This window comes from Dermochelys coriacea, chromosome 2, assembly GCF_009764565.3.
Source record: "Dermochelys coriacea isolate rDerCor1 chromosome 2, rDerCor1.pri.v4, whole genome shotgun sequence".
NCBI lineage: Eukaryota > Metazoa > Chordata > Testudines > Dermochelyidae > Dermochelys > Dermochelys coriacea.
Window position 1 is genome coordinate 243,931,878 of NC_050069.1, and position 14,127 is coordinate 243,946,004.

Below are 14,127 nucleotides of genomic sequence, written 5' to 3' on the forward strand. Positions count from 1 at the left end.
GGTGGGATATAATTGGTTAAATAATCATGTTACAAATCCTTACCTTGTTAGTTAAACTCTAGTAAAGTGATTGGTTAAGGTATAGCTAAGCAGAACTCAAGTTTTACTATATAGGCTGCAGTCTATCAGGAAGAAAGATGGGGAATGGGGGTTGGGAAATTGGAATCATATTTTGCTAATGGAGGGAAATGGGAATGGGAACAGGGACACAGGCAAGGTTCTGTGGTGTAAGAGCTGGCAAGGGGGACATTAAGGAAGGAAACTGGAATCATTGCTTGCTGGAAGTTCACCCCAATAAACATCAAATTATTTGCACCTTTGGACTTCGGGTATTGTTGCTCTCTGTTCATGCGAGAAGGACCAGGGAAGTGAGTGGGTGAAGGAATAAGTCCCTAACAGCACTCACTGGTGGCACAGCTGGGGCCAGGTTGCTGTACTTCCTGTCACTGGGGAGTGCAGGCCCGACCCTGCTGGGGTCCTCAGGAGACTGGGGGTGGAGCAGGGGCAGAAAGGGGTGGGGGCTTTGGGGAAGGCAGGGCTGGGGCGGAGCAGGGACAGGGGGAAGAGCAGCACACAGCTGCACAGGGCACCAGGAAATTTGGTGCCTCAAATTTCCTGGAGCCCTACACAGCTGCGTACTTTGTGTATGGGTAGGGATGGCCTTGTTTGACTTTACTCTTGTCCATGTTTTGTCATTTGTTGTCCCCAGTATTCAGGTGTGGCCTGGATCCAGTGGCTTCTCCATCTCCATTGATCAGGTGTACCTCTAGTTTTGGGTAGGCCTAGAACCTCCATGTCCCAGTACCTGCGAAGAGTATACACCTTAAAAATTCTGCAACAAATGAAGCAGGGATCCTATACACAACAGTCGCCTTTATTACACAACCTTGATTCATCCCCACTGCAGGCACATCCTGTACATTGAATGAGGCAGTGGTCCTGTGGAAAAAAATAGTATAGGCTCATAATTAGCAACTGTACCATACTGCATGCACCCAAGGGGACCAAATTAAGGTTGTACAGGAAACCTAAATTCTGGCATTTCTTAACTTTTGAGTACTTGACTTGAATTAATAATATTATTTTAGTGTAGGGGCTTTTCTGCAATTTCCTAGGTTTAAAAAAAAAAAACTGACCCCCCCCCCAGATTTTTCCATTCTGTGGCATTGTATTGACACATATATGGATCACCACCTGGGTTGGAATGTTTAGATCTACAGAAAAGACCTCTGCCATGTGTGCTAATGGAATAACTGATAGCAGTAGTAGGTTGTTATCCTCTTTATGTGGACCAGCACTAGAGGGGGATGAGACATGTAGCTTGCCAGTAGGTTTCACAGATGTTTGCTGACAGCAGAGAAATGGTGAGACACAGGAATCTTGGGTTCTATTCTAGGATCTGGAGGGGAATGTTCTCTAGTGGGCACGTACTTCTACCCTGTTCCTGTCTCAGCCCTGTCTTTTTCCCAGCCTGGGGTCCTTTTCCTAGTCCCATTCTCCTTATCTACCTAATCCCCATGTCAGTCTCCACTGCTCAGGCTTCCCAATCCCAGCCTCCTTGCCCAGCCAGTCCCTGTTCCACCCTCCTGCCCCACCTTCTTGTTCCCAGTCTTGTTCCCAGCCATTCCCAGTTCTCCTCTCCTCAGTCCTCATCTGACCTGCCTCTTCTCTCTTCCCAACACCACTCATTCCCTGATCCAGATGTCCTCCCTGGGTTCCTCATCCAGTCTGTTTTCTCTCCCACTTCTTCCATGGCTCCTTGCGCCAGTCTTTGTCCATCCAAACCCAGTTCTCTTCCCCGACTCAGTGCTTTGTCAGATCTGGCTCCCCTCCCTCCCACTGGTTCCTAGTCTCAGGCTCCTTGTCCAGCCATTCCCAGGCTCTTCTTTCTCCTCCCCTTGCCCCTAGTTCCTTGTCTGATCTCAGTGTGTGTCTGCCAACTGGATTCTAGTACCGGCCCTGGCCCTCACCAGTTCCCAGTCCCAATCTTCTTGCCCAGCCTGTTCCATCCTCTCCTCCCTCTTAGTTCCAGCTTCCCCTTCCCTCTAGATCCCAGTCTCCTTGTCCAGCTAGTCCCAGTCACAACTTACCTTTCCCACTCACACTCCTTCAGTCCCAATTTCACCAAACTACTTGTCCCAATCTACTCCTTTCCCTCCCATCCCGGGGGGTGAACATGCTCCATCTGGTTGACACTAGGAACTATGAGAGGCTCGAGCAAAAGAATTGAAAGCATCTTCGGAAATGTTAGCTGCTAAAAATCAAAAAGTCTCTGAGCATGTGAAAACTGTCAATTTTCTAAGGCTTATAAATTTGGGTAGATTTTCATAGGGATAGGAAAAGGCACATTACTGACTCAAAGCCATCCTGCTGCCAAATTTCAAGTCTCTGCTCGAAAGCATAGAGGCATTAAGCTGTTGAAAGAAATAGGTCTCCAGAAATTTTTTTACATGGGCAAAAGAGAAAGTTACTCACCTTGTAGTAACTGAGGTGCTCCACTCCAGGTGACGGTGCATCCCGGTGCCGTTGATCAGAGATCTTCAGTAGCAGTGCCTAGTCAGGATGCACGCGCTCAGCTGCTGTCTTGTGGTGTTGTTAGGGTCTGCCTGAGCGTGCATGTCCTGAACCACCCTCAGTTCCTTCTCTACTGTAGAGTTGTCTGATTAGTACTCCAAAGTAGAGGGGAAGAGGGTGGGTAATGGAGCACCCGCAGGGACACACATCTCTAAGAACCTCAGTTACTGCAAGGTGAGTAACTTTCTCTTCTTAGAGTGCTGTCTCTGTGGGTGCTCCACTCCAGGTTTGAAGCAGTACGCACTATGGTTGGTGGGATTTGGAGTTGCGTGACGGACAACGGTAGACAGTACCATATCGCTGACTACGGTGTCTGCCGTGGTATCCTGAGTGATAACATAATGTTTGGCAAATGTGTGGTCAGATGTCCATGTGGCCGCCTTGCATATGTCTGTAATAAGTACGTTGTGGAGGAAGGCAACAGATGTTGACATTGCTCTAGTAGAATGAGTTCTAACACTCTCTGGTGGTTGAACGTTCTGGGTCTGATAGCAGGATCTGATGCAGTCTGAGATCCATTTGGAGAGTCTTTGCTTAGAGATAGCATCACCCTTTGATCTCTTAGTAGTAGAAACAAATAGCCTAGGGGATTTACAAAATGGTTTAGTTCTGTCAAGATAGAATGCAAGAGCCCGTCGGACGTCAAGGGTATGTAACGCCGCTTCTTGTGGAGTTGTGGGAGCTTGGGATGGAATACAGGTAAGTGTATTGGCTGGCTAAGATGGAAGGTAGACACCATGTTGGGGAGGAATTTGGGATGGGGTCACATAGTAATCTTGTCTTTAGAGAAAATTGTGTAGGGAGGGTAGGCCATCAGGGCGCTTATTTCACCAACCCTTCTCGTTGACGTTATGGCAACCAAGAAAGCCACTTTCATGGACATGTGGAGCAAGGATGAGGTAGCCAAGGGCTCAAAAGGAGGTTTCATAAGGCCATGGAGAACTAGGTTGAGATTCCAGGAGGCTACTTGTGAATGAATCTCAGGGTAGAGATTTTGCAGGCCTGTGAGGAAGCGTTTCATCGTGGGGTTGGCAAAAAGTGAATCGCCGTCCAGAGTGTCATGGAAGGTGGTAAGGGCTGCAAGGTGTACTCTGAGAGAAAGCCCGTCCTGTTTTAGTTCGTAAAGGTAGTCTAAGATGTCAGGAAGGGTTGTAGTCTGGGGTGTCAGGCGTCTATGGAAGTACCAGGTGGAGAAGCATTTTCACTTTTGCAGGTAAGTCTTACGAATGGAGTCCCTTCTACTGTGCAGGAAGACATGTTGGATCTGTTCTGAGCAGGCTAATTTGTGGGATTGAAACTATGAAGGAACCACGCCATCAGATGGAGTTTCCGGAGCTGCAGATGAAGAAGCCGACTGCAGTTCTGGGAGAGGAGATCGGTCTGTCAGGGAGAGTCCTTGGAGGACAGATGGACATGTGTAGCTGGTAAGGATACCATGTCTGCCTGGGCCAAGTTGGGGCAATAAGTATGACACTGGCCTTGTCTTCTGTGATCTTGCATAGAATCCTGGGTATCAGTGGAGTTGGTGGAAAAGCGTACATGAGGGAGTTGTTCCAAGGAATGAGGAACGCATCCCCTAGAAATCGTTCCTGCGTCCCGCTCTGGAGCAAAATAGATGGCATTTGCTGTTTTGAGAAGTGGCAAACAGGTCTATTGAGGGAGTGCCCCAGCTGGAGAAAAGCTGTCGGAGTATCATGGGATGTAATTCCCATGGGTGTTTCTTGAAGAAGCGTCTGCTGAGTGTGTCGGCGGTAGTGTTGTGAGACCCAGGCAGGTAGGGAGCGGTGATTTCTATGTGATGTTGTATGCACCAATTCCATTGTCGGATAGCTTCTGTGCATAGGCAGTGAGATTGTGCTCCTCCCTGCCTGTTGATGTAAAACATACATGCTCCATTGTCCATCAGAACTCAGATGGACTTGTTCTTTATGGTGGGAAGAAAGTGAAGGCAAGCATACCTGATGGCTGAGTTCTAGAAGATAGATATGCAAATGCATCTCTGATAGGGACTAGTGGCCTTGTACCTTGCGGTCACCTAGGTGCACTCCCCAACCTATCAGAGAAGTGTCCGTAGTGAGCATGAGTACTGGGGAGTGTGGATAGAATGGAATGCCCGGGCATAGGTTCTCTGGTTTTGTCCACCAATGTAAGGAGGCCAATACATTTGGTAGTGGAGTCAGTGTTATGGAGAAAATGTCTGCTGTGTTTGTAGCTGGAGTTGAGCCAACCCTGAAGGCATCTCATGTGCAGCCTGGCATATTTGACCACGAAGGTGGTGGTTGCCATGTGACCAAGAAGCCGTAGGCAGGTCCGTGTCTGTATTCTGGGGCAAACAGAGATCGTGCGTATGAAATGGGTAATAGTGAGGAATCTGTGTAGAAGTAAGGCTTTTGTGCCTTGTGTGAGTTGTTGCTGAGGCAGTCGGAGTTGCCTGCTCTTGGTGCTGTCAGCACCAAGGGTAAAGACCTTGCTGGAGATCCTACCTTTTGAATGTCTCTGAGAGGAGACATTAGGGCTTCCTGCCTCTTCGCATGAGAGGGTGAAACGATGCTCCTGGTCGGTTCTGACTTGGCAGGGGAGCGTGAGGGAGAGGGTTTATTGCCCTTCTCCATAGGCGGCTGCAGAGCTTTCTCCATGAGGAGCATGTTTAGCTGCAAGTCTCTGTCATCGCAAGCTCTAGTTTTTAAGTTGGTACAGTGGAGACACTTCACAGGGACGTGTGTCTTGCTGAGGCATTTGACGCAGAGTGAGTGCCCATCAGACCACGGTATAGACTCCTTGCAGGAGCCACATTTCTTAAAGCCTGCAACCCCAGCAGCCAGGGAAGTCTCAACGAAAGACTAACTTGAGGGATTTTTTTTTTTTAAACAAACTATGTTAAAGGAAAGCGAGAACTGGGAAATGGCTAGCTAACTTTCTATTTTTCTCTACTTATTTCCTACAGTAACCAGGGAAGAGATAAGCACTTCTCCAATTCCCATCTTCAGCCGAGGACGGCTGAGAAGGAACTGAGGGGGGTGCAGGACGCGCATGCTTAGGCAGACCCTAAGGACATCAAGAGGCAGCAGCTGAGTGCATGCGTCCCAACCAGGCACTGCTACCACAGTGGCCGGGACGCACCATCACCTGGAGTGGAGCACCCACAGGGACAGCACTCAAAGAAGAACACTGTTTTTCCATAGCCTTGTTCTCAGAAACCACCAACCATTTTTGGCTGACATTTTCCAGAAACATTCAGGAAATGAGGCAAATATCTGGCATGGCAAATTTCATCCCAAATAGTTAATATTCTGGAAAGTTGTAAGCAACTAAAATAGGGTCTTGCAATGAAAGTGTCAGGAAATCTTAAGAATAGCACTACCAACCTTGCCTACTATATATATATATATATATATATATATATATATATATATATATATATATATATATATACACAACAATTCTACGTGCATGTATACTTAGAAATAGAGTGGACAGTTAAATTTTTTTCCTTATGGGTTTGAAGTGGTATTCCCTGTCACTAAAATGGAGAATACTGCTAGAACTAGTATTATCTTGCCTACTGATAAAAAGGTAAAGAAAAATTTAAACTTCATTCACTATACCTGGAGAAGTGTAAAGTATATAATTACTGTGTATGGATACATGTACATGTAATCTTAAATGTAAACTAGAGTGGAATATTGTTGACTTAAGCACCTCCAAAATCAACAATGCCAGGAGAGTCTAAAATGCCTTGCAGTATTTGGGTCCAAATGGATTGGGGATTGACAGTAACCTGGACTGAGAGTGGGGGAAGAAGGAATTCATTGCTCCCTGAGGAAAGGTCTTAAATCATCAACTTTTATTCTGGACAAAATTTTTTTTAAGTAGAGTGAAACATCAGAACCATGGCTGCAAAATTATGTAATTTTCATTCTAACCACAAATTCAAGTCTATCCAGAATAATCATTGTTTAGACTACCTGGGTTCCAGATGAATAATTTTGTGAAGGACTTCGATAAAGCTAATAAATTAATTATCAATGCAGTTCTGAAAACTTTTGAAGCTATTTTTGTCATTTGTTTATACTGTTGCTTTGCCACTGCTGCTAGCAGCTTCATCAGAACAGTATGATTAATTCACTATAGAAGTGGAAATCCTAGTTTGAGAGAGCTTTTTGGAAGTGTGCATTTATTTAAGTGTATGGTTTTTACTGTTAACTATTTTGTTAAATACAAAAAACTTGGCTTATAGCAGCAGTGTCTTTTCTCTTGATGTTAAGTCTTTGTGCTCAACAGGGGCCTCTTTATATAGCAGCATCTAGTTGGGGCAGTGTCTATAATATTTATATTATTAATTTATAAGTCAAAATCAGAAGTGGAGAAATGCACTTGCTCTCCCATGCACTGATAAATGTTTTTTTGTCTGCAGTGATGTATGCCTAATGCTATCACAGACTAGCTGTTTCAGGTTAATTCACATCCCATTACATTACAATGCTATATTTCCACTTTTACACAGCACCTGTTAACTTTAAGATAGAATTGATAATTGGCTATGGGCAATGCATTAGTTTGCATTGCAATGATATACAAAAATCAAGGTGTTGTCTTTTGCTGGAGCAGCCTCTACATGTTAGTTCTAGAGTTACATTGGTTGATCGTGCCAACTAATTTGATAGCATTGATTCTCCTTAGCGAAACTTTTCCACATTTATCTTATTTATGGATTTTAATTACCCATCAGAGAAAGATGGAATTTAATTAGTAGGTACTATAGCCATCCTGCCAAAATACCTCGTTGACTAGGAGACACTGAATAATGTTCTTCTGGCTTTGTTTTTAAGATGCATTTAATGCTTCCCTGATGCTACAGTGTGTTTGTATAAGATAATATAGAATTACTGCCTGTCTAAATAGACTACCGTGGAGGAAGCCCTATTTGCAAATCGGTGCTTTCCTGATTCATGTAACTAGTTGAATTAAATGCATGGTAGGGTTCTGATGTGCTGTCACGGGGTGAGACTCACTCCTGCGGCACCTCCTGCTGGTCTCTCAGGGAATTAGCTCTTCCAGCCTCCCGAGCACCTTCTGCAGGCCTGTGTCCCACTTGCCCCATGTCCCCCCTAGACTCCGGTGCACCTTTTATCCAGGATGCTGCCCCCTGGCAGTATCCTCACAGTCTGTGGGTCTCCCTTCCCCAGGGAACCCCTACCCACTATCCCCACCCCACCTCAGTTTTTAGCTACTGCCAGTCACTATTGAGCCCCCGCACAGCGGGGCAGACTGCAGTGTATAAGCCAATTATCACAGGCAAGGGGGGGTTTGGACCTGCTGCCTCTGCCTACCCATGAGCTGCCCCCTGCAACCCCAGTACCCTTTTTGGCCTTCTGCCAGGTCTGCAGCCTGATGCTTTTCCAGTCTGGAGCATCCCAGCTTCTCTAGCCTTCCCCAGCCCTGCTTCACTCCAGGTACCTTCTCAAGTTCCCCAGCAGCCAGGCCCATCTCCCTACAAAGCTAGAGGAGACTCTCTGCTCCTGGCCCACTGCCCTCTGATTGAGGTGTGGCCACAGCTGAGCCTACTTCTCTCAATCAGCCCAGGAACTGCGCTCCCAGCCACAGCCCTCTCCCAGGTCTGATTTCAAGCCCTTCAGGGCAGGAGCGGGTGACCATCTCGCTACACATGCATGTGCACAATGTAAGGCTCAATCCATCTCTCTCATTGAGATCAATGGCAAAACTACCCATGATATAAATGGGAGCAGGATATAGCACTAATTATGCATTCATATTCTAGCACTGTCAATCCAGGACACCTCATGAGCAATAAAATCATTTTTTAAAATGTCTGAATCAGAGAGACGGCCTTGTATTTGTAGGACTTCCCTGAAGAAACTGGGTTCTTTGTTGATTTTTGCCTGGATGATGAGGGATAGTTCTTCTGCCTACTCTCTGAAGAATCTTTTCCATTGTGTCAGTAGATGTAATAGACAGCCTTTCTCACTTCCCCCGCCCTCCAGATAGATTTTCAAAACTCAAGGTTGACTAGACACCAGTGTATATAACTTGAAAAAGGGAAAGCAGTAGCTCACAATTGCCAAATAACTAATTGGTAACATCCTGGAGTGGCTGGCTGGCTGTGCATCTGGTGTTAATAGAGTCTTGTGGAGAAGTGGCACAGAAAGCTGCAAAGCTTTGCTCAGTGACAGAGCTGATACATTCACCTGGAAACTGTTTCTCTTGTAAAATACATGGGCTTTTCTGTGACAAAAAGAAGACTGTGACATTGATATTTTTTTCCTTTGGCACAGCAAAAGGCCTTGTATCTGTTACTTCAAAATACATGTGCACAATGACCCCCGCAGATATCCAGCAACTTCTGCTTGTGAAATCAGATTGTTCAGAATATTGATTCCCAGCACGATTGATAAAGATGATAACAAGACTGACAAAAAAGCCAGGGTTGTTTTCACCCTCCATACTCAACCCTTCTGGTTCTGGCCTTTGCTTAGCAATGCAATGTGGAAACGTTCAACTGGCTGAAGTTGAACAATAGCTGTAATAAATTCAAAGAAGAGAACAACAAAGCAGAGGAGTTCTAATAAACTGCTGGAGATTTAATTAGCCTGAGGTGTTCAAACGGTTTTTCATAGAATAAAAATATTATCCAGCTTAATTTTGAATGTCCGTATCTCATCTGGGTGAGGAATATACCAAAAGTAATTCTTGCCTGCGGAGAAACTAGAAATGGGCAGAAATGCAGGCTTTTTGATAAGGAAATAAAAAATGTAACTTTTGGTTATTATAACTTTGGGTTAAAGTTCTATTGAGGGGATTTTCAAAGGCTCAAATGGGAGGTAGGCATCCAGCCCTCACTGATTTTTCACTGGGAGTTAGTTGTTTATCTCCAATTTGTGCCAATCTTCCCCTGATGGACTGAACCTCTGATCCTGCAACCCGGATCTAAACAGGCAGAACCTCATACCTGATATTGCCCTATGGTATAGACTTAAAAGAGGCTCTGTGCAGGGATAAGCATGCTCCTGCATAGATCCAATGAAATGGGGGCCTTAGCCATTTTTACATTCAAACCCTACTGTGAGATCTTGGTGGCATTAACGCAAAAACTTATGACTGGTGCAAAATGGACATGTCTCTATTTTACCTTTCACCGTGTCTTTATTTTCCCTGTCAATAATGTCTTGTAATAGTTCATAGATTCATAGATACTAAGGTCATAATGGACCATTCTCATCATCTAGTCCGACCTCCTGCACAGCGCAGGCCACAGAATCTCACCCACCCACTCCTACAAAAAACCTCACTTATGTCTGAGCTATTGAAGTCCTTAAATCATGGTTTAAAGACTTCAAGGAGCAGAGAAGCCTCCCTCAAGTCACCCATGCCCCAGGCTACAGAGGAAGGCGAAAAACCTCCAGGGCCTCTCCAATCTGCCCTGGAGGAAAATTCCTTCCCGACCCTAAATATAGCGATCAGCTAAACCCTGAGCATATGGGCAAGATTCACCAGCCAGATACCCAGGAAAGAATTTTCTGTAGTAACTCAGATCCCATCCATCTAATATCCCATCTCAGGGGATTAGTCCTATTTACCCTGAATATTTAAAGATCAATTACTTACCAAAATCCCATTATCCCATCATACCATCTCCTCCATAAACTTATCGAGTAGAATCTTAAAACCAGATAGATCTTTTGCCCCCACTGCTTCCCTTGGAAGGCTATTCCAAAACTTCACTCCTCTGATGGTTAAAAACCTTCGTCTGATTTCAAGTCTAAACTTCCTGGTGGACAGTTTATACCCATTTGTTCTTGTCTCCACATTGGTGCTGAGCTTAAATAATTCCTCTCCCTCTCCTGTATTTATCCCTCTGATATATTTATAGAGAGCAATCATATCTCCCCTCAACCTTCTTTTAGTTAGGCTAAACAAGCCAAGCTCCTTAAGTATCCTTTCATAAGACAAGTTTTCCATTCCTCAGATCATCCTAGTAGCCCTTCTCTGTACCTGCTCCAGCTTGAATTCATCCTTTTTAAACATGGGAGACCAGAACTGCACACAGTATTCAAGGTGAGGTCTCACCAGTGCCTTGTATAACTAAAACCTCCTTATCCCTACTGGAAATGCCTCTCCTGATGCATCCCAAAACCGCATTAGCTTTTGTCACAGCCATATCACATTGGCAGCTCATAGTCATCCTATGATCAACCAATACTCCAAGGTCCTTCTCCTCTTCCGTTGCTTCTAATTGATGCGTCCCCAACTTATAACTAAAATTCTTGTTATTAATCCCTAAATGCATAACCTTACACTTCTCACTATTAAATTTCATCCTATTACTATTACTCCAGTTTACAAGGTAATCCAGATCCTCCTGTATAATATCCCGATCCTTCTCTGAATTGGCAATACCTCCCAGCTTTGTATCATCTGCAAACTTTATTAGCACACTCCCACTTTTTGTGCCAACGTCAGTAATAAAAAGATTAAACAAGATTGGTCCCAAAACCGATCCCTGAGGAACTCCACTGGTAACCTCCCTCCAACCTGACAGTTCTCCTTTCAGTAGGACCCGTTGCAGTCTCCCCTTTAACCATTGACATTGAGTGAGGCACAAATCCCTCAGTAATTTGCTACAACATCAATGGAAGTGTATAACATACAATATAAGACTCATCTGATACAAGGAAAAGGAGCCTTCATTACAAGAATGTGAAAATTTCAAAGTCAAGAACAAAAAAGTTTAACAAGTGACAAAACCAAGGTGGATCATCCAGCTTTAATTCTTCTCTTTTGCACAGATGCATTATGGATCTGATCAAAGCCCACTGAAGTCATAGGAGTCTCTCCATTCACTTTGGAGTGAGCTTTGGATTAGGCCCTATGGTACAACCATTACATGGTCACAAACTATTTGTTCCACACAATCCCTGCCTCATTCAACACAGGCCAATGTCTGAAGATACATGTGCCTAAAGCAAAGGTCCCCAAACTGTGGGTGTGCCCCTCAATGGGAGCATGGAAGAATATTTGGGGGGGACCCCAAGCCAGCCCCCATGGGGGGGAGGGAGGAAGCGCCACCCTGCCCCCAGCTCTGTTCTGGTCCCACCCCCAGCCGCATCCCTGGCTCCCAGCCCCACACCTGGCCCTGACTATAGCCTCGGTGTGGCTCCACTCCTGGCCCTGCACCAGCCCCCAGCCTTGGCCGCTGGCCATGTCTCTGTACCTAGCTGTTCCCTGACTGCAGGTCCAGCTGTCGGCCCCCTCCGCAGCCCATCTGCAGCTCCACTCCTGCCCTGCAGCACCACTCCTGGCCCCAGACTCACCCCCAGCTGCTGTCCCAGCCTTGGCCCTCTAACCCCTGTCTGCATGCATCCATTCCCACCCCCCCAGAGCCACAGCCCTGCTCCCAGCTCTGGGGAGGCTGGGAGTGCGGACAGGGATGTGGGACACAATCCTCAAAAGTTTGGGAACTGCTGGCCTAAAGTTAGCCATTTAAATAAAATTAAGCGGATCTTCAGAGCTACTGAACACCCACAGCCCCCACTGACCCCATGAAATACTTAACTCTCAATATATGTGTTTCTCTTTCTTATAGTGGCTGGCCTGCAATGGGTTTGATTCTGCAAGTCTTAATGGGACTATCCATGTGCTAAGGATTACAGATGAAGTCCAAATAGGTATAAATGTGAATACTATAGATGGATGATGAAGACTGTATTTTCTATTAATGTCACTAATAACATTTGCTCGCCTTTCTCTTTGATAGGTTGTGAAAAGAAATCCACTTCCCTACGTCAGTGGCAGATTTACCCTGAAATTAAATCTTTTTTGGCAAAACATTTTAGGGGAAATGTTAAAATCACACATATGATGCTCTTTTAACTTCAACTTCCAATACACTGGGTACAGTTCCAGCCATGTATGGGGAATTCTCTGTCCACATCTCATAATGGCTGAGAAACTGGGACTATTTTGCAAGTGGTAAAATGGATCCAGAGAAAACAGCATATCTTGCTTATAGAAAAACTGATACACTGCTTAGAAAATGAACATCAGAACCACTGTGCCATTGGAATCCATTCTACAGACAGAGAGGAGATGAAAGTCCCAGTAAAGCCAGGTCTCAGAAAACTTTATACATGTTGGATACATAAGTACAGTCAAAGTACAGTCAAAATAGGAACAAGACTGAGGGACCGTTGTGATTATGTACTCTGATTTCTTGCATAATGCAGGAAATAGAACATCACTGTATTATTCCTGCATCAAGTCCCCATGATGAATATGGTTTACCTATTTTTACTCTTAGAGATCACTTTAATACACAGGGTGTATTGCCAACAAAGGGTCTTGTTTTGCTGCATTTTCTTTTTTCTTCTCCTTTCTCTTTTTATGTGAAAACCTTATAGTTATTGGTAGGTCATAATCAAATCTGACAGAAAATGATCAAATGTTCATACACTGACATTCAGTCCTATTTTACACAAGACATAATTCTTCAAGTGCTTCCACATGTCCATTCCACTGGAGGTGTGTGTGTTGAGCACGGTTGTCAGAGAACTCTATTGCACCCATTAGAGCGGCCCTGCATGCTGTTATAACAAGGCGGAGCCACCCCCAGCCACCCTCAGTTCCTTCCTACTACCAGTGACAGTTGTCGGAGCAATGTCAAACTTGTTGTGATAAGTGCTTCCCTCGCTCCTTTGTATATATATCCCGTTATTGTTAGAAATTTGTTAATTTAAAGTTAATTAGCTGGTTTTAGTGCTAAATTCAGTTTTAGGTCTTGTTTGACCAGTTTTCATCTATAACAGAGTTCAAAAAAAGAGCTAGATAAGTTCATGGAGGATAGCTCCATCAACGGCTGTTAGCCAAGATTGTCAGGGATGTAACCCATTGCTCTGCTTGTCCCTAGCTCCTGATTTCCAGGATGAGGGGATGGATCACCCAATGATTGCCTGTTCTGTTCATTCCCTCTGGGGCACCTGGCTTTGGCCACTGTCAGAAGACAGGATACTGGGCTAGATGGACCATTGGTCTGACCCAGTATGGCCGTTCCTATGTTCTCCCTTCAACCGTCTTGTTCACTGTCATCAAGGCTGCTCCAGGCTTTGAGGGCATCATTCTCCAGTACCCAGTACCGAGATCAGCACCAAGCAACAGAAGTCACTTGATTGATGAAGCCATTACTGAGCCAGTTAAGGTGCTGTGGCAGACTCCATTCTCCTTACCTCCTGCAGTAAACTGAACTGAAAGAAGATACTATGTCCTCTCTAATGGGTATGAGCATACGCTCTCACCCTCTGTGACAGAGTGCCGGGCAACAGCAGCTGAGCCAGCACTCTGGTCACTGCAGCTCTAATTAGTTACTCCAGAGCAGACCTCATTAAGAAGAGCTATGCCTAATTGATGTACTGGGGGGAACTAAGAGGCTAATTAAGCCATGCGGCACATGGTACAAAAGGCATAGGAAGGAAGTGGGATGCGAGGAAGTAGACTGAGAGAGAGATTGCTTTCACCTGTTTTCCCTAGGAGCTGGGGGCTCCC

The 14,127-nt window shown here is 45.2% G+C and overlaps 1 long non-coding RNA gene across 3 annotated transcripts in view; it reads right to left on the reverse strand.

Moving 5' to 3' along the window:
* Positions 1 to 656: 656 nt before the first annotated feature.
* The window catches only part of LOC122459041, a 33,756-nt gene continuing 20,285 nt past the window's right edge, over positions 657 to 14,127 (reverse strand). For 2 of the 3 annotated variants that reach the window (XR_006279465.1, XR_006279462.1), the window contains exon 4: positions 657 to 805. This is a non-coding gene — a long non-coding RNA (uncharacterized LOC122459041). Of the gene's footprint in view, positions 806 to 854; positions 940 to 14,127 lie in introns of those variants that run through there. The other variant, XR_006279463.1, reaches the window with a different exon arrangement.